The sequence below is a fragment of the Typopeltis vanoorti genome, chromosome 8 (genome assembly GCF_054136105.1).
Source record: "Typopeltis vanoorti isolate ZY-2024b chromosome 8, IOZ_Tvanoo_1.0, whole genome shotgun sequence".
Taxonomy (NCBI): Eukaryota; Metazoa; Arthropoda; class Arachnida; order Uropygi; family Thelyphonidae; genus Typopeltis; species Typopeltis vanoorti.
This window is the reverse complement of record NC_143556.1, coordinates 19499567-19523198: the sequence shown is the minus strand read 5'-3', so window position 1 is coordinate 19523198 and position 23632 is coordinate 19499567. Positions and strand designations below refer to the sequence as shown.

Here is a 23632-nt window from a genome sequence, read left to right as displayed (position 1 = left end):
TGCTACTGTGTATTACTGTAGCTTTCTTCCACCGTATTCTGTGGTGTGTATCCAGTGCATGGTCTGCAAGACCAGAATGGCTGTACTTGTGATCCTTTTGAAAATGGCAACGTGACGTTGCCGAAATATCGGAAATATTTATTAAAGTATAATTTAATTTATATTCGCATCTATGTTGTTCAATTCCATAAGTGATTTAGAAATGCATAACCAACGTATAAGCCTCTCTACGAGAATCTACATGTACCACAGTTAGAGAAACGATGATATACACTAAATAGATCCAATTACCATTCTGCTTACAAGGTTAATTACACTCACTAAATATGACAAATTTCTATAATCATTTCCGGACAATCTGTCTAAAGGAAACCATCTGCTACTAAACAAGTACTTAAAGTTCTCTAATTCAGTCCACACTTGATTATCACTTTATGAACTTCCTTTTCTTATATAACGGGGAACAAATATCAATATCTCTACATTACCATATCCGCGATAGGATCTTCAGATTGATTTGGTTCTACCTTCTTTGTCCTAACACAACACGTGACTTCCATACGCTTGCTTCTACGTTGTGGGAATTTAGCTAGTTGTCCATTCAAACATCTGCTCCTGGCATTATGTCCACGACATTCTGGTTCTGCTTTTGATGATTCCTGGTATTCTGCCATAGGAATGTGGGATACGTCCATGATTCATTTAGACGAAATCTCCAGTGAAAGAACGTGGGCAGCACATGGCAATATCTTGCGCTTACCTCCATCTGGAACCTCGAACATCGAGGGGATAAACTCATCGTCTGACATCGGAATAACGTCTCGAATCCATCCGAGATCTGCTGGTCCACGGGAGGGAACGAACAAGCAAAAAAAAAAAAAAAGACGGAGCAACGGAGGGGTGAAACTCCTTTTATTCGACCCTCTATCTTTAGCCTTGGCGCCCTCTTTTGGTCCGAGAACCTTCACTGACCACCGCTATATGGTACTTAATGTGATTTTTGAGTAGCGTCTTTGCAAAATTCAGCGTGTGTCATCTTCCAAGATTAACACTGCCTCAGGCTCGGATTTTGTCCTAAGGGCTCGTGCGTGACACTTCAACTATCGTTTACACTGTGTCTTTTCCTTCATTGTATACAAAATACCTTATAAAAACTATACTTTATACGAATTCTCTACATGATTTCGGGGGGGGGGGGGGGTAACACTAAGTTCTGTAATTCTGCATAAAGAGGTAATATTCTAATTATTTACAGCAGACATCTTATCCATTCTACTCAAGTGCAAGTTCTTTTTCTTATCTATTGTTTTAGACTTGTAACATCCTGAATGAATAAATTCCTTTCAAAAAATGTTTCATTCAGGATGTAACACTGTGACCTTTTGTTTCTGTTTACTATTTCGAATTCGTCTGCTCTTTCTTCTCAGTCAGAGTGTTGTTCTTGTGGGGAGGATTATGGTTGGTTAAAATATATCGGTGGGGTTGTAAGTTTCATCATTGTTTGTTGGTGATTAGATAAGCTTTATCCTACCTGGGCATCTGGTTTCAAGTTCTAGACATATTTCCCAAAACAGTGCTAGCAGTTGATTGTAGTCTAGGTTCGCTAGTGATAGTTCCTCCATTGATTTGGCTACATAATTTATGCAAATTCACAAATGCATGAAAGGAAAAGAAATGGGTAATTACAGTAGCCAGTTCCATACATCGTCCTTACTTGTTTCATAAGTCTTTTAGCACTCAGAGTCCAAAGTCCATGGTCAATCACATTCAGATAGTAGTACTCAAAATCACCACAATCACAGGCCTTGATCTGTTGCTTGCGGGTTACCTTGAGTCTCAAAAACCACATTTAACCTTTTATAGCCAATTTGACTTCCATCTGCTGCTCGCACTGAAGGCGGCAGTAACTTTATCATGAACAGGACTCAGTCGAAAAAGATTTTAAAAAATCAAATTACCAGATCCCAGTATGGCATCAGTTTCGTTGCTTTCACCCAATAGTGTTGTGCTGCCCTTACATAACATGCTGGTGGTCCCTTTGCACTCACATTCCTAGCTGCACCGGGGAACAAATGACATTGCACTGGTGATGTAATTTGTCTGCCACTTGCTCGAGACTACCTTATTCAAACACCCTCTTGGGATTTCTTATCCCACAGTTGCATCTGAGGCAAAACGTTAATTAAAACCTGCGCTTTTGATCTTTTCTGGGTGGTTTAACATATTGCACCTTTCCTGTATATGTTTCATTCTTTACAAGCATGCAAACAAAACAAAATGAAAACTATTCGCTTTAAGAATGCAAAAAAAAAATAATAATTTTTTTTATAATAATTTAAAAAAGTAATCAAGCCATACATGGCAAAAATAATCAATGGAAGTAACACCCAGGGTTCCCATGTGACACCCTCCTAAGTAATAACTGGGCTCGTGTTTGCTTAACTTCAGTGATCAGAAGAAAAGTGGTTATATTTTATTTAGTCCAAAGCATCTATGTACATTCAAAAAAAAAATATATATATATAACTATTTACAATATACATATTTGTACATAGAATACTTAATCTATTTCACATTTTTGTTTTTTACTTGCTCAGATTATATTTCTTTCTACTGTCCTTTAACTTTCTGAGCTGTTATTTTTGTCATGCTGATTTTACAATATACCATCAAGTTCTGCCAACATATCTGTCTATGTTTATATTATGTACATTGATTTTGTCTATATATATATATACAATGACTTATCAATATGTTTTCATACTATATCATAATTTGCTTTGAGTTAATATATTATTAATTCAACTTAATTCAAATGCACAGCTTATTCTGGACACAAACAATGCTTGTTTCTGTAGATACATTTAGAATTACATACATTTTGTTATCTCTTTTGCTACACACAGATTGGTCTAACATATGCTGTAAATTTTCTAGTACATATTACATTGTATTTTCGTTTAACATTATATTCTTTCCTTCTCTTAAGAGGGAATTCTCTAGTTTCATATCTACAGAGGTTTTGCTACATATGCACAAGTAATATACGTCTGTACATCGGTACCATATGATAGGTAATATTTTGGTTTATTTTCATTTCATGAATTTATCTTAAGTGAATAGTTTGCAATTGACATATATACTGTGTTTGTTTCTCTGTACAAGAAAACATACATATACAGTATCTTGGTAAGATATGTCTTAAACTACATATACATTTGTTTAATACAATATCTTATTTATCTAATCATTCTTATGATATCTCTTAAGGGATAAGTTGCTATTTACATATTCACAGTATTCTTATTACATATATACATTTAGGTGTACTTGTATGTAGCATACTTATACCCTTAATTTTGTTTCTCATGGTGGGTCTTTTATTTCTTGTATTAGTATCTGTTCATCCATCTTCCGATATGAGTCGTGTTTTGCACCATTGGTTTCTTGTAATCTTTTTTCTGTGGTATGGTGTCTCTGTTGATTGATTTTAAATATGTGTTCAGCTTTGTAATTATATCTGGACCTGCTTCTATGCCATAAATTTTATTGCATCTGTAGGTGCAGATAGCATACACCACTGATATGATGATTATTGCTGTAGTGTTGTTGATATGTCCTTTGTATAGCCGGAAGAGTGTGTGTTCTGTAACAGGTAATTTTTGTTTATATTAGGCTGTATGGTGTTCCATATTTTAGACATATGAGGACAGTAGAGCATTATGTGGTGCAGTATTTCTGGTTGGGGACAAAAATGGCATTTGGCTGGATGGTGCAGTGGAATGCCTTTCCCTATGCACCATAGTTTTGTGAGTAAACAGGTGTGGGTACTTTGTAAAAGAATGTTTTAAGTTTAGAGTTAATGGGCAATGTGAATACTTTTTTTAGTACATGGGATTGTTTTATTTGTCATCTTTCAATCTCATGGTGCTGAGGTGGTGGTATTACAGCTCGCGTGAGATTGATTTACGCTGTTTTGGGTTTCAAGTTTACGAATTCATTTATTATTATGTACCTGTTAATGAATCTGTAGCCTTCTGCAATCTCATAGAACATCTTTGGTATTTTGCCATGCGACTGCAAAAGAGAACAGATTATTTTGTCTGGTATTATTTTTCGTGTATAGTATATATTGTATGTGCTCCATGGATTTTTTTCAGAGTAGGCTCTCTCTGTGAGCTTTGCTCTTGCACTTATAGTTTTTAGGTGTATGTTGAGAAGGAAAAGTCCTCCGGCTTCAACGTCATGGAAAATTGTTGTTCTCCTAAGTGGTTTGTATTTTGAACACCAAATAAACTTTGCACGCTCTCGGTGTATTTTGTCTACTTCCTTATCATTATAACTAATGTTATCTACCAGATACCATACTTTCGAAAGTAGGTACTGGTTGCAGATTTTTGCCTTAGTTCTAATGGAAAGTTGTCTGTTTCATTTGTGAAATTTTTTTTGCTATTTTTTTTATGGGTTAGTTCCCACTGTGCATCGTGTTGTTGTTGGTGTAGTAAGGTGATTCCTAGAATTGGGAGATATTCATTAACTTGTATTTCATTCGGCAAAGTTGGCTTATTTGCCCACCTGCCGATGAACATCACATGACATTTGTGTAGGTTAAGCTTTAGTCCTGATGATTTTTGAAAAGTATGGAATAAGTTGCAAGCTAGTGTGAAGGAATCGGCTATTGTTAATGTTAGTGTTACATCATCGGCATAGGCGAGCACTTTTGTTTTGCCTTCACTTCCTATGTGAGTACTTGCTATGCCGGGATGTTCTGTAATCGTGCGTATCACCAGTTCTAAGGCAAGAGCAAAAAGGATCATAAATAAGCTGTCTCCCTGTCTGACCAAACAGTCATTCATTTTAAAAATTTTATGGAATTTACAACCGTGTTAAAAAAAAAAATTTTTTTATTATCCCAACGTTTCGATCTTCGCATCGAGGTCATCATCTGGAGCGTACATAAATATACAAGACAAGCTGAGTTACATCATTAACTGTAAGCTAGAGAAACAATGATTTGATCACATGTTATTCTACTGGTGTGACCTCTAGTGGAAAAAAGTAAAATAAAATAAAAAATAAATTTTTACATCAAGCTAAATTCTATTTTTGCAATGACAGGAATAAACATTATTTTAGATGGTTTTCTTCCAGAAACAATTGGTGTCCTATTTTTAGTATTACAATTCTTATTTTTGATTTACAATACTGGATTTTCTACAGTCCTGTTTATAGTTGCTCTTGGTGAGGAACGTCAAATATATACCTTCCACATGTTTGGGATTTTTAAATCATCATTGTTGTTCAGATTGGGGTGGTTGCTGATAATCTCACAGGCTTCCTTGAATTTCCGTTCATACCATGTTCTAGTGTGATGTAGACAGCTGGTGGTTTTCCAGTCAATTCTGTGAAAGGTATTCAGGGCATGATCAGAAAGGCCAGCTTCACCATAATTATTATATTTAATGTGTTGTTTATGTTCTTTTTGTCTAATAGGAATAGTGCGTCCTGTTTCTCCTATATATGGTATGTTGCAAGTACAATAAATCTGGTATACTCCAGGGTGAGCTAGTGGAGGGAGTGTGTGTCTTTGATTAGTCTTTCAGTGCCTGTTCACTGGAACAAATCGTCTGAGCTCTGTTTTTTAGCGTGTTGATGACACCTAGTTTTTGTGTTGGGTTTTGTGGTGGTAGGAGTTTATGTGTATATATTGTCCCGTATGTGTCAGTTTTTGGTAAATAGTGAAGGAAAGATTGCCTGAGGGAAGACGTGTGACAAGTGTGTCTAGAAACGGAAGTGTGTTGTGTTTTTCAATTTCAATTGTGAACTGTATGAGTTTGTGTTGTTTGTTTAGGTGGCTAAGGAATGTGTCTAATGTCTGGTGGCCATGGGACCAGATTGCGAAAATATCGTCAACGTATCTAAGCCAGACTTTGGGTTTTTGAGGGGAGGAATCTAGGGCAAGTTGCTCAAAATGTTCCATGTAAAAGTTAGCAATGGGGGGGGGGGATAATGGCGAGCCCATGGCTGTGCCTTCTTTTTGTAAGTAGAAGGCATTTTGCCATACAAAATAAACCAAACCAACCGTAATATATGCACAAAAGGCGCCGTGATATCTGGAGGGAATTTGTTTTGTAGGAGAAGGATTGGGACATTCGTAAAGAGGGCAGAGACATCAAAACTGACTAATAAATCATCTTTTTCTAATGTAATGGCTGCTTTGATGATGTTTATGAAGTGTTGTGTGTTTTTGATATAGGAAGGGGAATGACCTACCAACTCCTTGAGTGTTGCTGCTAATTTTTTGGCTAAGTGATACGTCGGGCTATCAATTCCTTCAACGATAGGTCTTAGTGGGGTGTTTTCTTTGTGAATTTTTGGTAGCCCGTAAATTCTAGGAGAGCGCGCATAATGAGGGAACAGTTTTTTGACTGTATCTTCGGGCCATGTGGTAATTGATTTAAGTAGTTTCTCTGTTTTGTTTTTTGTTCTGTTAGTTGGGTTGTAGTTAGCTAATTTGTATGTGTTATTGTCAGAGACCAGCAGATTAATTTTTTCTATATAAGTGGTACGGTTTAAAATGACAGTGGCATTTCCTTTATCAGCTCTGGTTATTACTATGTTCGGATTTGTTTTAAGTGATTTTATCACTGTTAATTTGTGTTTAGTTATGTTGCTTGTTATTGTTTTGTTATGGTTTAAAATGTTCACAGTTTCTACGTATTTTCTCTGCTAGGTTATTAGGTATGAATCTTAGGCCTCTTTCCATATTACAAATAACTTCAAGTTTGTCTATCGTTTTCGGTGCTATAGCAAAATTTAAACCTTTGTTAAGTATTGAGATTTCATCTTTGTTTAGAGCATGGTTAGATAGATAGGTTAATTATGTTATTGATACCTATGTGTGATTGGTGGTGCCTGTTGTTCCTTGCTTCTGGTTGATTGTTGTTGTTCACTGTGGCAAACTTTGAATATGGCGGCTTGTTTTGTCGTTCTTTTAGTCTTTGAAATTTGGAAATTAGGTTTTCTTTCTTCGTTTGTTGGATGTGGTTTGCTGTGTTGTCCGTAATCCTTTCTAAGATTATCCAGATATCTGCGTTTAAGCAGCTAGACAGCTCCGTTTTTTCTTTTAGTAGCTGGTTTTGTGTAGCGGCTTGGATCTGCTCTCTCAGTAGTACTTTCTCCATGCGCTGGTATATTCTTTGTTGAAGTGAATTTTCTCTTTAGCCTGATGCAATTAGGAGTGATATCACTGTCCCTACACCGTTTTAAAAACGCCAGTCGATTGATCAAATTTGAAACTTGGATCTTCAGCTTACCGTATTGATTACATCGCTTGTGGGTCGAATCTCCATGAAGCGAAAATAATCCTTTCTTTTAGGGTTACACGGTGATCAGCATTCATTTTAAAACCCAACACAAAAACTAGGTGTCATCAACATGCTAAAAAACAGAGCTCAGACGATTTGTTCCAGTGAACAGGCACTAAAAGACTCATTTAAAATTATCAGTAATAACTTGCAAAAAAAAAAAAAAAAACAGCCGAAACACTATAAACAAAATTCTCTTCAAAACCACAATAAAAAACAAAGACAAACCAGACTACAGTTAAACTATAACCATTCCCTACATTAAAGGAATATTAGACAAAATAAACAGAGTACTACAAAAGTACAACCTCAAAGCCACCTTTAAACCGCCTGCAAAATTCAATTCTAGGTTATAAGGTCAATTCACACTAAATTAGTTCTAAATGCACACTAAACAAAGCTAAGAATATAACTAGGTACCATACTATCAAAACAATAACTCTCTCTCTCTCCCCTAGATTTCACTTCTAAGATCTGCGGTTTAATATCGAAGCAATCTCTATTCAATTCTACCTGTAACATGTATCACATAAATTTGACTCTGTCTCTCTCATTAATAGTTGGTCCAGATGCCAGATGGACATCAGTTATGTTACATATCACAAAATTTTTTTCTTAGAGTTCATTAGCTAGATTGTCCAAACATCAGTCTTATCACAAAGCAATTTCTTCTCTCCAATGCGAACTAATTAACATGAAGCGAAAAGTCTACTTTACCGTCACTGAACTGGAATCAGGTCTGCTGGTCTTTTCTACCTTTTATGTTTCCCGCGAATTGGATCTTCCATCACGCCACATGCAGGGTCTGGTTACCACTCGGTAGGCCTGTCTTCGTATATAGCATCATTTCCGCATTGTCAGAGGTTAGCTGCGGACATGTCCGTGCGTGCAACTGCTTCCAAGGAGAGCGTAAGCTATCACATACTGATACTCCGTCAGAAGTTCACTGAACAGACTATTTGAATCTCCTGTCGTTACACATCACTGTCTTGTGCACGATCAACTCGAACAGGAAGGCCCCGAACAACAATCGATGAGATGAGAAAAAAAGAGCTTCATTGACCTCGCAAGCCCCTTTTATTTCTCTTGTTAGCATCCTCTTTTTCCTTCTGAATTTTCCACACGGCACTATGATAGTTTCGTCCCCAGGCTGGCCCCTTACTTTCTCCCTGCTTTGGGAGCACTCTTTCTCAGAAGGCAAACGTGAGTTGCTTTCCGTGTACGTCACTGCCTCGGGCTTTTCGTTTAACATGCACGTGACCATTCTTTGCTCAGAGGTTACTTCAGTGATTCACAGTATAATAAGTCATCTCAAATGATCGTGATATTTACAAATAATTCTCTTCTCGTAAATAAATAAAACAGTATAGTATTATGATACCTTACATGAAAGGAAAATATTTTCTTATACATTTAGAAATTTCCCTTGTGTTCTGCTGGAGCACAAGTTTTTCCTCCTTCAGCCTTCATTTTAAACATGTTAAATCCTGAGTGAATAGTTTATCCTTTCAGACATATCAATCAGGATATAACAATTCTGTTGGTGTTATTGATAGGTCTATTTCTTCAGCTTTTCTGTCTTCTTGAGTGTGGGAAAAGTATTTCTGTCTCTGTTTTGTCACTGTCTTTTCGGGCAAAGATTTTAGTGTATTCTGAGTGGAAGTGATGAAGGAGGTTGGCATCTCCTTCGATCTCTGTCCCCTCATGCTCTATGTTACGAAAGGTGGCTTTTTCCTTTCTTCGGTCTTCAAAAAGCTGCCCAGTTTTGGTTTTCCCTTCATCGTGCTCCATGGTTCTGATCTTCGCCCGGATCCATGCCCCTTCGACCTCTTTGCTTTCAGTTTGTTTTAGTTTGGCCTTCAGGGCATTAATAGCAGTTTTGTTTTGTGGGAGTGTTTTCTGTCCGTGTTATATGTTGGCGTGAGTTCTTTTATTATATTTAATTTTTCTTTTTTTGTGCTGTATTTTCTGTGTTTCCCTATTTTTATGGCTGCTTTTTGACTTGTGTTTTAAATTTGTTCCAGGCATCCACTGGATTTTATGTGTCTCTTATGCTGTCTAGTATTTTTTGATGTCTGTTGTAGATTTTGCTGCATGGAGGATGCTATTGTTTAATTTCCACAGCAGGTAGTTTCTGTTCGTTAATGTGTTGCTGCGGTAGGTCTCGAGGGAGAGCTTGGCCATGACCACATAGTGGTCACTGAAAGTTAATGGTGCATGGCAAACTTCCATTACAGTGCACCTGAGATTTTCGCTTATATATATTCTGTCTAGCCGTGAGGCATTGGTGGGGGAACAGTGTGTGTATTCTTTTCGTGTAGGGTATAGTATGCGGAAAGTGTCTTTGATTTGACAGCATTGTATTATGTGTGTATAATTGTGTTTTGTTAAAGTATTGCTAGTTTTCCTGTCTGTAGCACTGTTTTCAGTAAAATTCATGTCTCCCCCCATTATGATGTTTTTTATGTTTGAGAGTTTGGTTTCTATTGTTTCCCAAAAGTGTTTTTTGTTATTGTGATCAGCTGGGCCATAAATATTAATCAGACACTATTTGACCTTCCCAGACCATTTCAACCTCTAGTGCTGTGTGTTCTATTAGTGTGCAGTGTGATATGATATGCAGGTTGCACTTTTTTCTTATTAATGTTATTAAACCTGCAATGCTATTACTCTGTGCTGGTTCAGCAATGATGTGGTAGTGACACTGCAGATTTCCGTGTAGTTTTTCTTCTGTTTTTGTGTTTGTGTGCATTCAGGTATCGTGTAACATTACTATGTCTGCATGGTTTTGATGTACTGTATTTTTTAGTAGACACTAAATAATTCTAATAATACTAATTAATACTAAATAATAATACTAAAAAAAATAAATACTAAAAAAAAAAAATAATAATAATTAATTCTCTAATTAATCTTATTTCTTTCTGCATGATTTTAACTCCAGCTTTCTTCTTATCAGGTTTAGCTTTTTCTTTTTTGGGTTGAAAGTTTGGTGTAAATTTCATTTTTGTTCTTCTTGCTGGGGTGAACACATTTCGACTTTGGTTGGTTTTCAGCAATTTTTCTATACTGCTGTTTTGATCTTCTTTTCCTACGGTCTCCGTATTGTTATCGGCCTTCTCTCCACAGTTATCTTCTTCAGAGGCCTCTTGGGTGTCTGCATCCACTTTGGATACCTCCGGTTTTAGTGATGCATCCCCAGTGATATTTTATGGCTTGTTCTGTTCATGGCTTTCCTTTTTTAAGCCACTGGGTTTCTCTTCTTCCTCTGCCTGCTGTTCCATATTATCTTCTTGCACATCGGCAACTCCTTGAAGTTCGTCATATGTACTTGGTTGATTATATGCATTACGGTTAGTTAACATTGAGGCATACGTCTGACCTGGACATTCTTTATCAGAATGCCCGATTCTTTTGCACTGCTTGCATTTAGGAGCAGTGCATTCTCTTCTTAGATGCCCTATTTTCTTGCATCGAAAGCATGCAGTGGGGGGGGGGCATCCTGGGATCAGAACCATTCCTGTCATTTTTTGTACTCTTATGGCATACACTATTTCTTCCAATTTTACACCTTCATTCAGGGTGATATTTATTTTTCGTTTGTTGGAGAGCACATGTGCCCACTCCTGGTTTTTACTGTCTTCCCAAATGTTTCGAAGTGCATAGAAACAAGTCGGTTGGGAATTTGGGGAGGTGACCAGTGAATTACAATACTAAGCTTATGAGATTTAGAAACAGATAGAATTTGGCATTTCAGTTTAAGTACTGTCAACTCTTTAAGAGTAAGAAAATTTTCTTTAATGGCAAGACTTTTAAAAGAGATCAAAAATATAAAATTATACTTTAATACACCGAGGTGCCATACATCAGACCCTCTTACCTTGTTTTAATACTGTCTATTATATCTTCTGTGTGCGGAGCTCTGAATGGGTCGCACTTGAGGATGCATGCCCTGCTCCAATCCAACTCTTTGGACAAAATTATGTTAGAGAGAACGTCGAATTCAGTTGATGGGCTAGCAGAAGTTTCTGATGAATATGTTCCTTCGTTTTCTTTGCAATGAATATCGTTAACTTTGGTCGTACTGGGTACAGATCATTGACCGGATACAGCCTTCCCAGAATTTGAAAGCATTACGGTGGGAACCACTCCTTCTACACGGGCGGTCGTGCTGGGCTATTGCTTACACAGTGCTGATCCTTTCACAAGGCAACAAGCTAAACTCACGGAGCACAAGAAAACACGTCTGCTCTGGTCAGCGTCCAAGCAGCAACTACTGGTTATATTTTATTTAGTCCAAAGCATCCGTGTACACTCAAAATAAATATATATACACTATTTACAATATATACATTTGTACATAGAATGCTTATACTAATTTGCTGTTGTAATAGAATTCACGGTATGATATGAACACAAATGGATAAGAAAATAACTGTTTATTAACTTAGAAGCTAATATTTCTCTGGTATTATATCCAACATCTTCAGAGCACACAACACAAAGTTTGTTACAAAAGCAAGACGACCACAATCCGGTGTAACAGTGGGGCTAGTATAAGTAATTGCAACGTGCAACACAAGACTAAAGTCCTAATATGGCACCATCTATGTTTAAAAAAAAAAAAGTTCCAAGATTTGAAATAGTAGTCCAAATGATAGTCTTAGAATGTTCGAAAACAACTGGGGCAATACTAGATATCCCCAAACAGAGCTGGCACACTACGCACAAAATCATAATGAGACTTTAGGTATAAAAGACAGATCTGTTTACTTGCATTTGGTCCCCGAAACACCACAAAAAAAGCAGCATCTGCCGAAAAAATTATGATTTGGTATTCCTTAGTCAAATGTTTTTGAAAGAGACCTGCTTCTGAAACACTGCAAGAAGTGAGCAGAACCCCTGCAATTTTGTGGAGAGTTAAAGCCCTCTTTATATATTTTTACGGTCTAATCACACTTGTCTGAATGTTTTGGCATCATCAGCGTGTAATGAAACACCCAGAATTGCTTGGGCCATGCAAAGATTGTCTTTATTAGAAATTTCCAGAACAGTTTTTTTTTTTTTTTTTCAGAAAGTCATCCAGGCTAAGCAGCGTTCTTCATTTTACATTGGTTCTTCCACCACCATTGTTACTTATATTGATAAGAACGACATCGATAGCAAGATCATTTGCCAAAAGAAACTCATGTTTCTATTGGGCAACAGCAAAAAATGCATCCACTATCCTTTGGATAGTTAATTCAGAAAGCAACATGAATGGTAAGTTAATATTGCTTTCTAAACTGGATGCACACGCCCAATCGAATGTGAGAAAAAGTTCCTAAACTCGATAAACGCTGAATGATCTCATTAAGCATATCTCGAAACATTTCAAAAAAAGACTGGTGGGAGGAGTTCAAGGTCACGAAATCTAATTTGGTACTCCATTTGACGAGTTTGATATTTGATAGAGAAATGTGACTGGCCCATCGAAACAGTATAAAAATCCCTGTAGAGTGAGGGGTCAGTAGTGTTAGTAGAGCTTTTAGTTTCACAGATTCAGAATGTAATAATTGTGTGTGTGTGTGGGGGGGGGGGTCACAGCTACTTCCAACCACACCAGCAAGAGAAACGTGTATTACGCCATAGCCTGTGTGTTGTTCATTTTCACCTACAGATGAATATGTCAAATCAACTTTGACAATAACTGGTGTATGATTATGCACAATGCTGCCGCTAACAAACCGAATTACTGATGATCGCTATAAATAAATGTTAATAATCAAAAAGTGATGTGTTTTGCAATTTCGACACTAGGTGATGGTTTCACTAACACAATTTACTAAACATCAGCCCTCAAAAACAGACATTAAAAAAATTACTTTCTAGATTTCAGATAAATGTTACTCATCATAAAGTTTTTTGAAATTTCGACACTATGCGATGGTTTCACTAATACAATTTTATTAAACATCAGCCCTCAAAATCTTTCCCAAAAACCCTAACAAACAAGTGTCATTTGTTGGATTGTATATCTTACTTCTTCGTTGTTTTTACTTTATTATTTATTGGTTGTTTAATACTCATCTGAATATAAAGAAATTTGTATTATACTGTGCTACCCTATATTCAGATTAGTCTAAATAATAAAGAGGAATCAACCATCAACTATACTTATATTATCACTTTATCTTCAGGCCGAAGTTATTATCATTTAAGGCTTCCGCAAAAGTCCGATTAATTTTATGAGCAGTGCAATGAAGGAAAATCAGGCAAACACCATACCATACTTAACTCAATAAAAGAACATTTAATGTAGAATTGTACAACATATACATCCAAGTATAACTATCTGCAGAAGTTTATCCAATTGAAAAAATACAAAAATTCACATTTAGATATTAGTAACTTCTCAATTAGGTTTGAGGATTATGACTAATGTTAACACTTAATTCTTAAAACATTAGTATTTCTTTCGCATGTATCTCTCTATCCATTTAGATGAATCAAATCATAAATATGTCAGCTTAGTTCAAAGTATTCAGAATAATTACAATCCATTAACTATCAAACATTCACTTTTCAGTCACAGGCCGTCTTTTGGACTCTACTCCTGAATAAACCACTCTCTGATATCTCTCTGTCAACCACCCTCCTATCCATCTCACCAACCCTATATCCATCCCCATATGCTGCATTTTACTGATTAGAATTCCATGTGGTATCCTGTCAAAGGCCTTAGCGAGGTCCAGTAGAATCACTGTAAACCCATTACCCTTATCCAGTTCAGCCGTCACTGTGTTACAATACGTGAGCAAGTTACTGAGTCATGACCTACCCTTCACAAAACCATGCTGTCCCCGATACAGTATCCCATATTCATCTATCCAATCTTGTATTTTCCTCTTGACTATTTTCTCGAAGATTTATAACGATTCCTGTTATGCTGATTGGCCGGTAATTTTCAACAGCATCTTGGAACCACCTTTATGCAGCGGAACTATTTTCCCCTCTTTCCACCCCCTTGGGATTGACTTAGACCCGAGGCTCAAATTAAACAAAATGGTCAAGGGCACTGACAATTCTTTAGCTGCCTCATGTATGACATGAGCTGGTATACCATCCAATCCCACAGATGTGTTGACAATGAGGTTCTGTAATAGACTATTTACCTCTGCTTCATTCATCACAATTCGAGTATAAGCTGTTGGTTCTTCCATTCCTGCAATGTCACCACCTGGATGATATACTCTTGCAAAGTGCTCGCTCAGTAATTCCACTATATCGACTGATTCAGTTACCTCCCTACCCTCAGCATTTTTTAAAATCATTCTGCCATGAACATTTTTCCTTTTACTTGCAACATATTGAAAAAACTGTTTGGGATTCTATTTAACCTGCATGGCCAATTTTCTTTCATAATCCACTTTTGCTTTTCTTACCACCCTTGTTACCTTTCTGGCCTGAGCTTTATACTGTTTCTGCACTTGCTGGTCACCTTTCTCCTTAAATTCCCTCCACAATTGTTTATTTTTTTGCAGCTCAAGCTTAATAGTGTTATTCATCCATTTAACCCCTACTTGATTTATTATTCAGACTCTTGGTATACAGTCAACCATTGCCTCCTGCAAATACTTCTTAACCGCCTCCCATGCACTCTCAACATCTAGCCCTTGCAGTTTTACATGCCATGGCACCGAACCAATCAAACTCTTAAGGTTGTCATACTTACCAGCCTGGTAATTCCACATGTACCCTGTCTTAATTGTAAGTTCCACTCCTTTAGCCACCACCCAAGTCATGACCTTATGATCACTCTCACCAATTGGTGGCAACATGGTCATGATTGTTACAGCCACATTCTCAGATGCGATTACTAGGTCATGCACTCTGCCCCCTAGTATTTTCCATTAGATGCTATCGCAGATAGTAGTCCCTTAATAACTGCATAAAATCCAATTCCTTCCTCCCATGTGCCCTCTTTTCCTTCCAGTCAATGTTACCATAATTGAAATCACCCATCATAATTACCCTCCTTCAACTCATTTCTTCTATTTGCCTATGCATACTATCCCCATCATCTGTTCCATCACCTAGTCTATAGCAGCACCCAATTGTATATTTTGTTCTGCTAGCCTCTATCTCACTCCAAATAGCCTCAAATGTTCTTTTTTTCTCTATCCTGCAGTTCAACTTCTATACCCCTTGGCTGCAACTCATCAGCTATCATCAATAACACTCCTTCCCCATTTTTATTCTCCCTGTCACTCCTGAACACGCTATACCCGTCGCATTCAATCCCACTAGCTTTATCATCTTCTGTCAGCCATGCTTCACTAATACCAATAACCTGTGGCCTGGAAGTGCCAACCAAGGCCAAAAACTCCTCCTTCTTGTTCCTAATACTCCTGGCATTAGTGTACATGAATTCCAGAAGCCCGTTAGTCCCATCCCTACTTTGATGTCTTATACTAACTATCCCATTCTGATTTGTTGTCCTTTGTACTCGCTCGGGCATATTATACTCATTCATACACTAAACTGCCTCCCTAAAGTCTGCATATCTACTCCCCCCCTCTTAATAAATCTAATGTCCCTGAGTCTGTACATCCACTTCATTCATCAACACTTTTTCAATCCTCCGTACACCAAATCCATTCAAATGTAAACCATCCATCTTATATAAATCCTTTCGCCCATTGAACTCGCACCACTCTTCATGCATAACCCACGCATAAAGCCATTGCAATTATGGGCCTCCTTCTAAACACTTCACTGTCATACCGTGGCAAAATACTCACCATCCTAACTCTCTCACTCTTCTCTTTTGCTACCTCAAGTAATTCCCTCACATCCTCTATCATTTCCATTTGTTCTTGCCACGACTATCATTTCTTTCACCCTCTGTTTTTGTGCTCGAATAGACTCGCTGACGTCCTTTATGTTCGCACCCGGTTGGTACGATTTCGTCAAACTCTCAACTATCACACCTCTTAATAACGAATCTCTGTACAACACTCGCTCCTTCATTTTATTTACGTTTACGAACATTCTCTTATATTTCGGATTTATTATTTATCAGACTTTTGCCATTTATTAGTCGGTACGTTCGGTACACATTTTTGCATATGCTCCAGTTGCCACTTTGCTCTATGTATCACTCCGCTCAACCGTGCGATTTCACTACTTACTATCTCACCATTTTCATTAACATTTAAATCGTCCATTCGTTCTGTATTTCTACCTTCATTTACACTTTCAGCGTCGCTCTCACACCTATCTGGTACTACCTCGCAATTTCTTATCACATCGCTATATTCTATATTCTGACTTTCTTAAACGATATCACTCTCGCCACCCGAAACACGCTTTAGATCCTCATTCTCCTTACACTTTCTGCATGTGTTGACTCCACTATCACCATCTAACCTGACTCCAGCCGCTCTTCACAAAGCATACATCTCACAGACAGCACATTGCATAAACTGTTTTATATCAAAATTCTTAAACAAACATGGCGACCTGGCTGCCATTTTTTTTTTTTTTTAATTGGTATCATGTGGACGCTATCTTATCTTAAAAATAATAGTTAAAATAACACAGAAAACACACAAAAATCGCACAGACACACTAAGATACGAAAAGCAAACAATACTACATAAAATTCTAGTAAAATTGCCAATGAGAACATAAAATACTACTGATCTTTTCAGGAGCTCTCGACAAGCCGATGATCATGTCAGTGCGACACCTACCGATGAATGATAGTGTTATTACATCATAGTAGTATTGTGTGTATATTATTTACTTAATATGGTTTGCCTCCCTTATCTCTTGAATAATTTGTCCTATCTCAGCAGCGCCTATAATGTGTCTGTCTTTGTCTTACTATTATATACTTCTGCCCTTTAGATTATCATGTGCACGAGTCTGATCTACATAGGGATTGTCTCAAGGTTAAGCCAACTCCATGGTAACAAAGCTTCTGAAGTTAACTTCTCTTAAGGTTCTGGGAAAATTTGTTTGTTCCGCTGCACCAGCCAGAACCCTTAGATTGGAAAGAACTTCTCAGTCAAGAAGTGAACCTTCAGATATGCACGTGGTTAATCTAATATATTTCTATACTAATTTATCAACTATCAATACCTTCTATAATTAATCCTGTTTGCAGTCGTGGTCTTATTTAACAATCATCTCCCGCTTAGATCTGAATAATTTGAATGGTGCATCGGATTCTTAGACACAGGCAACCAAATTAATAAGAGCAAGAGGTATATTTAACATGATGATCATCATGCAGAATAAAGAACTTTCAGTTATCACTGTACTACTAGATTACAAAGTAAAATTAATCAATATATATATATATATCACTCAGTAATTAATACTACAAAAACATATTCAAAGCTCACATTCTTAGATTATAAAACCAATAATGACTTTTAGGTGTTAATCAAGCTGTCTGGATTAGACATCTCTACAGCTCTTAAACATAGCTAGCAATGAACACAAGTATAATTATAATACATAGCACACACTGCTCACTGACTACGATTAAAATATCACAGTTCTGTCTTAATTTTAGATAGTCTTAAAACTCTATGAAGGTCTATGATTCTTAAGTTACACTTATCTTCCTCTCACACATTACTTGATTAAAGGGTTACTATACCGAATTCGAGGATTTCTCATGCATATCCTTTCGATTCTTGGATTCCTTTTCTTCCAAACATTTTCTTCCCTCTATGTTAAGGCTGAAATACCTGTCAGCTTAAGTTGGTCCTCATGGAGTCTGCATACCAATCATCTATGCCCAGAATATTCTTAGCACATGTCGATTCTGCATCCATAAGGCACGCTACCTGACCACTATCTTTTCATGTAGTTGCCCATTGTTTTTCCTCTATTCATTCATCGTGGAGCTTGGAATCTGCAATCCCTCTAATCACGACCCGACACCTCCGAGAGAGAGCCCTCACTCCAGACAAAAGGCAAAAAAATCTGAAAAATTGGGGGGGGGGGGTCCGAGCCCTTTTATATCAACTCCTGCCAGGACTCCTTGTAACCCTAAATTTTCACCTGACACATTATTCCTTTGCACTCATAAGTCATGCCATTTTGTAGCATCTTTCCCAAAAACTTACGTCGTCACGTACCGTATGCGTACGTGACCGCTTGAGGCAACTTACTAATCCGGTGTCTTGCCTGCGTACTTTGACCTTATAATCTCAGTTGGTTATATGCAATTTACACAATAATTCTTTTATATCAATTATAACAGAAAATATGTATATAACAAATTCATTGTCTAACATACAATAATTACGGTATCCATTATTTGTCAGGCTATATACAACTTATACTAAAATACAAGTATATCCTTCTCAAGGGTTTTTAACTTGTCAAATTATGAATGAAACATTCTTTAGTGGGTGGTATTGTCCGATGGATTGGAAGCTGTGCATTTGTTGTAATAGGGTCTGTTAGGGCATTCCATTTTTTTGTGCCGAGTTTCATTTAATTGTTTGTAGTCATTGATATGTGATTGCACACTCTGAAAAAAAAAGTACCCATTCGTTTGGGGTTGGTAAAGTTTTTAGTGTGTTTTTTTTTTTGTTTGGTGAACATATAAAAATGTCTGTTTTTTTTTCTTTTTAAATCTCTCATTTAGGGACTATTTTATGAGCACTCTGGATGCCTGGTAACAAATTTTTTTGTTTCTGGGAATTGTGCTGTTGCAGTGTGCTACGGCGAATTTTGGGGCGATGTGATCGACACAATTTTTAAGGAATTTAATGTGTATTTTTTGAGGGATGGATTTAGTATGGTTTTTTGGTATGTTTCGTGAAGTTTATGCAATCATTGATTGAGTGCCTTGAGATCATGACATAGGCTTGTGTTGGTGCATGCGCTAAGTGATGCTATTTTACGTGTTTTATGAGAGGTGGTGTGGGGGTGGGGTTGAGTAGACTTAAATTTTCAGTTATTTAATATGCTATTTATGTATGTACAGGGCCCATTCACAAGAAAATGACTGGAAATATATATTCATTATTTTTAGCAGATTTTGCTAAATTAACTAACTCTTCAAAAATAAAATCTATAGCTGATGTTTCAATTTTTCTTTTGTCAAAACGAGTCCATTCTTGAAGGGAGTTTGTAGTTGATTTCTTATTTATTGTAACTGCTGAAAATATTCTTTCATTTACTGCTGATGAATGAGGCAGGCATGGTACAGCTTTAACTATGTCAAAGATGATAAAATGTTGATAAATTGGAAACATTTGTTCTCCTATAGCATTTTTCATTTCAAAAACTTTATTCCAAAAAACCATGAAATCTTTTTTTGAATGCTTCTACACTATTCAATTCTCTGTCATTTTCTGATAACATTAGGAAAATTTACAGGAAGTGGCATTATGCTGTGAAAACAGTCTGATTTGCACATTTCAAGATTCAGCATCGCTAAGCTTTTTAATACAGGGTCTTTGAAAGTTATGCGTTTGAAAACTTGGTTACAGAACTCAACATAGGAGGACAGACATTTCACTTTAAAGTGTCTTATGTCTCTTTCTGGAACTTCACTCTTATCTAAAACTCATTAGAAGGGCTTCCACTCTCATCCCTAGATATATATTTTCTGTGTTAAAAACTGATCATCGTTGGCTGGATTTATCATTTCAATTGGTGTATTTATAACATATTGAGATTTCATTAAATATTTCATGATCATTTTCATTTTATCTCCTACTGATGAAATTAGAAGATGATATTCATCACCTTGGTAATCTAAATTTAGATTTACTACTGTTGGTAGGATGAATGCTAAGAAGAGAAAATGTCTTAAAGGATTTTGTAGTGCAGTTATAACTGATTTGACTTGCTCAATACCATCTTCTGCTGCGCTCAGGATAAAGTATGAAACCAAAGCATTCCATTATTCTACTATTCTTTGCACAATATCATTGCAGTTTTACCCAACCTCAGCAAATTGTGTGGTTTTAACTTTGACAGTTCCTGAATTTGTTTAAATTCTGTTAATCTTTTCAGTTTCTTTAGTATGAATTTGGTAGTTTCTTATATGCTTCAGCCACACATAAATAAAAGCCATCACATATGCATGTTCATTTAATGATTTGGGTGAGCCTGAATACTAAAATGTTGTCCCATCATAACTGACACATTATCAGCAGCAAAGCCTGATAAGTTTGCAAGAGGCACCTTCAGCTTGTTTAATAATTCTATAAGAGCTTCAAACAAAGCTGAATTTTTTTATAAGACATTTAGTGCATCCACACTGTATTTTCTTAGCAATTTCACTATCAGGAGAAATTGTTTTTAATAGAGTTAGAAGAGTATCTATATTCTTTAAAGGCAGATTGTGTTCTGCAACATAATCTTAATTCTACCTCATTAATTTGTTTTTCCAACTGGTATTTGTAACTGGATTTAAACAATAACATTATACCTGGGTGTAGAATCTAAAAGATTCTACATCCAGGTATACATTCTACAAGTAGAATAGATTTTAGATTCTACATTCTGCTTGTGTTTCAGAGTGTTTGCATGACATCATTAGACTTTTGTTACTATTAATGCTTATATCACAAAATTTACAATAAGTGTATTCTTTACTTTTACTTGAACTGATCCAGAATTTAAAAATGGGATCCTACAACCATTCTTTGAATTTTTGCTCATATGATTTTTTTTCATCTTTTTAGAGAACCTTGTAAAGCTGAATCTGAATCATAACTGGCATCACTTTCTCTTTTATCTGAATTACCTGTGTCAGAAGTGGATTCTTGTGAGTGGGAAGGGCTGGCATTGATATCGTCACTTTCAATGACTTGTTTATGTACTTTACTGATGCACTATACTTTTTTCCCCCTGAGATTTGGAATCAATTTTAAATTTAGAAAATTTTTCTTGCCACTTGTACATGTGTAAAAGGAAAATCTAAATAATATTTTGATGAATAACTGAACAAGTTTTTGTTAATAAAATTAATAAAAACACTGGACTTCATACTCACTGTACTGAACAGATACTACTTCAAATCAAATTGCGAGCAATGAATTGAAATTCAGCATTGAATATATCTCATTGTTGAAGCTTGAATTTTTTTTAAACATCTGACTGTTTAATATATCCTGGCAATTCCATTGTTGTATGCCGAGTTTTAAATGTAGAGCTAAATTTTTACGTAATGGGGTCCAAATTACACAGTACATCAATAAAAGGTAGTTACTCGTATTAAAATATTTATTCCCCCCCCTTGTTTTCATTGTTGTACTGGTCTTATAGTGCGTGAGCAGTATTTCAATAATGAAGAATATATTTTCATTGGCCAGTCGGATTGTATGAGTACGGGATTGGGGGGGGGGGGAACAGAAGGTTAGCAAACCCAGTGAGAGGGGAAGGAAAAAAGAGAAATCATGCTTGTGTCACTGATTGTGATATATGGGGAGGTAGAGGAAGAGAAATATTAAACTTATTATTCCTATTATATTACATAAAGTTATCATACAATTGATGAATTTTACTGCCTCTTTAATTAACCTAAACTGTAATAGAGAGAGATGTAGGTCTGTTTGTATGTATATATAATATTTACAGAGCCGGCGCTAGGGTCTTTGCTGCCTGCATGCAGTGTCTATCTAAGCGCCCCTGTAACGATCCAGGCGTGTGTGGTTCTTTACAATAATAAAAATTTAAATTATTTGAAATTTCTTAAATAAATTTTCACAGAACAGCCACACGTTGATTCGCTAAATGTAACGAGCCGGGGGTGTTGACTAGGCAGGATAATCATTAAAAACCCGATTATTCAAAAAATTCTCAAAAGTTAAAGGAAATTTTGATAAAGCTACTTCACTTTAATCATTGAATATAGTGATACAGGGATTGTAGCCTTCTCACCGACCCGAGTCACTAACAAAATTAAAATGAATTTTAATTAAAGTTAAAATTTATTTGAACTAAAGTTTAGAAAATTCTTGCATTTTACTAAATTCTTAGTAAGTTGTAAAATTTTTTTAATAATTTTTATAAGCGGAACTATCTTTTAGGAAAATAAAAGAAACTCAAGATAGATGAGAAAATGAAAGAATTCAGAAATAATAATTAGAACATTTTATTAATATTTATATAAGTATTCAAAAAATAGAATCTTTACAGAATAACAGAAAATAAATTAAATTACATAAATATACTTGAAATTTTTTTATTAAAATTTTAGAGTTCCTGATTTCATATTCACCAAATTAGAAATAATGGTCTTAACGTCTAATTCTGCGCAACATACATCATTTTCAATAGCTATTAACGCCAAACTAACAAGCCTTTTTTGTGACATACTTGTTTTTAAGTAGGTTTTAATCAATTTCAACTTGGAAAAGGAACGTTCACCGCTCGCTACAGGTAAGGTTAATAGTATTCTTAAAGCAATTGAAAAGTTAGGGAAAGATAAATTATTGGACACAATAAAATTAAGAATATCGAAAGGGTTTTGAATATTTAAATTATCCTTTCAAAAAATATCCCGGAAAGCACATAACTCGTCATATAGTTCTATTGCATTTACGTCTTTATTGTCGCCATCCATCAAGAGAATCTCCAAATCGTCGCAATTTTTTCGTAAATATTCGTTATTTATTTGTAGTAATCTGTACAATAAATTGAAATTATCATAATACGTTTTTAGTTGTTCAAAACATTCTATTAACGAACACATTGCAACGTCTAGAAGTGTATAAAACACATTCACTCTAAATTTATCTTCATCTGGAATTTTGGCTTCGGCTATATCAATTGGGAATGTAGCGGGACTTGTACAGTTCCGGAAAAATGTTATTCTCCCACGGCGAAAACAAAACCTTACGAGCGAAGGTACTTCTGGAATTTGCCTCGCCTTTTCTCCTCTACTTGAGCTTGCCGAAAATGCCTGGACGACTGCTGTCTCAAGTAGCTTGAATTGCCGCTTCTAAGAAACTGAAAATGCCGCCTCCAAGAAAAATGAAACTGTTGTCAACTGTCAATCAGGATCCCTCTGGAGTGGAAGCTTTTCTCTTCTACGGCATTTGGGACTTCTCCTTTCGGCAATTTGAAAGCCCTGTCTGTTCCTAGAAGTCGTTTCTCTCTAGCGACATCTCGAACCGAGAAGCTCCTTTCTGGAAGCAGAAAACTCCTCTCTCATCCAATGTCTGGATCTGGGATGCTCTCTGACGATGTCTGGAACCGAGCAGCTCTCTCTCTCTTCGGCAACATCTGGAACCGAGCTG

The 23632-nt window shown here is 36.3% G+C and overlaps 1 long non-coding RNA gene across 2 annotated transcripts in view; it reads left to right on the top strand.

Annotated features, from left to right (window-relative positions):
- Positions 1-23132, top strand: part of LOC150103800 (uncharacterized) — a 105458-nt gene extending 82326 nt beyond the window's left edge. For both annotated transcript variants that reach the window (XR_016548715.1, XR_016548714.1), the window contains exon 6: positions 21074-23132. This is a non-coding gene — a long non-coding RNA (uncharacterized LOC150103800). The remainder of the gene's footprint in view (positions 1-21073) is intronic.
- Positions 23133-23632: the final 500 nt, after the last annotated feature.